The sequence below is a fragment of the Mercenaria mercenaria genome, chromosome 10 (genome assembly GCF_021730395.1).
Source record: "Mercenaria mercenaria strain notata chromosome 10, MADL_Memer_1, whole genome shotgun sequence".
NCBI classification, from domain to species: Eukaryota; Metazoa; Mollusca; class Bivalvia; order Venerida; family Veneridae; genus Mercenaria; species Mercenaria mercenaria.
This window is the reverse complement of record NC_069370.1, coordinates 65,414,950-65,415,953: the sequence shown is the minus strand read 5'-3', so window position 1 is coordinate 65,415,953 and position 1,004 is coordinate 65,414,950. Positions and strand designations below refer to the sequence as shown.

At 32.7% G+C, this 1,004-nt stretch overlaps 1 non-coding gene across 1 annotated transcript; it reads right to left on the bottom strand.

Annotated features, from left to right (window-relative positions):
• Positions 1 to 349: 349 nt before the first annotated feature.
• Positions 350 to 421, bottom strand: Trnaa-ggc (transfer RNA alanine (anticodon GGC)). The gene has a single exon. It is a non-coding gene; the product is annotated as a tRNA-Ala (tRNA).
• Positions 422 to 1,004: the final 583 nt, after the last annotated feature.

Genomic DNA, 1,004 nt, shown 5'->3' with positions numbered 1-1,004 from the left:
TACTTAGAATGTACAATTTAACTCGTGTGAGATTTTTTAAAAGTACTGTATGTTCAACAACGTGTCATTAACAGGACTTTTACAAAAAAAAACTTTTTTCTTTGCATTTGCATAAGCGATTGCGACATTTTTTCAGATTTAATCGTAAAGCACGTGCCTGATATCACTTTCACAAAGGTTATTCCATTTCCACTGATAAACATTACTCACTTGTCTACAAAATTTGCTATGATTCCTTCTTGTTGACAAAGACAATTATATCAATTAACGTGTTGGCAAAATAATGATGTTTAAAACTTACCAGAGATCAATTTGTTAGTGCTTAATGTCACAGGGTGAGAAAAATGTGCAGCCAGACCGGGACTCGAACCCGGGGTCTCGGAATGCCGTTCCAAAGCTCTACCGACTGAGCTACCCGGCCGCCTACACATTTTCTCCCCGTTTTAATATTCAAGTTCTGTACCGTGACATTAATACAAATAATTTCTCTTTAGAAGTCCTTCTCTGCTTCTTTATATAATCAGATGTTGTAATCTCAAAGGACTGTCTATTGAATTTTAAACTTTTTTTTCTAAAAGACTCTTACCTACTATCTCGACATTCAAATAGGAATTTTAGGAATCTCCGATCCAACAATTCATCAAAATAATATCAGCACAATGGTGTGGGTAATGAAACATACATAATTAGTTAAGGTGTTTACATGATATCAAATATGTATATAATTCAGATAGTAAATACCTATAAAATGCACAATGACCTTTTTAAAATATCATTCTCACCAAGCGATAATAATCGGCGATATGAAGTAGTGATTGATTTCTGCAGTTTTCTTCTAGTATCAAATTTAAACTTTCAAGGACAATCTGTTTTCAAATGTGTTAACAAGTAATTATATCAGAAAATGGACATTAAAACAGTTAAGAACTACGTCTATCATATCTTTGTAACAGATACTATAATATGCCGGGTTATATAAAAAGTTCTTCTCCCATCATAATTTG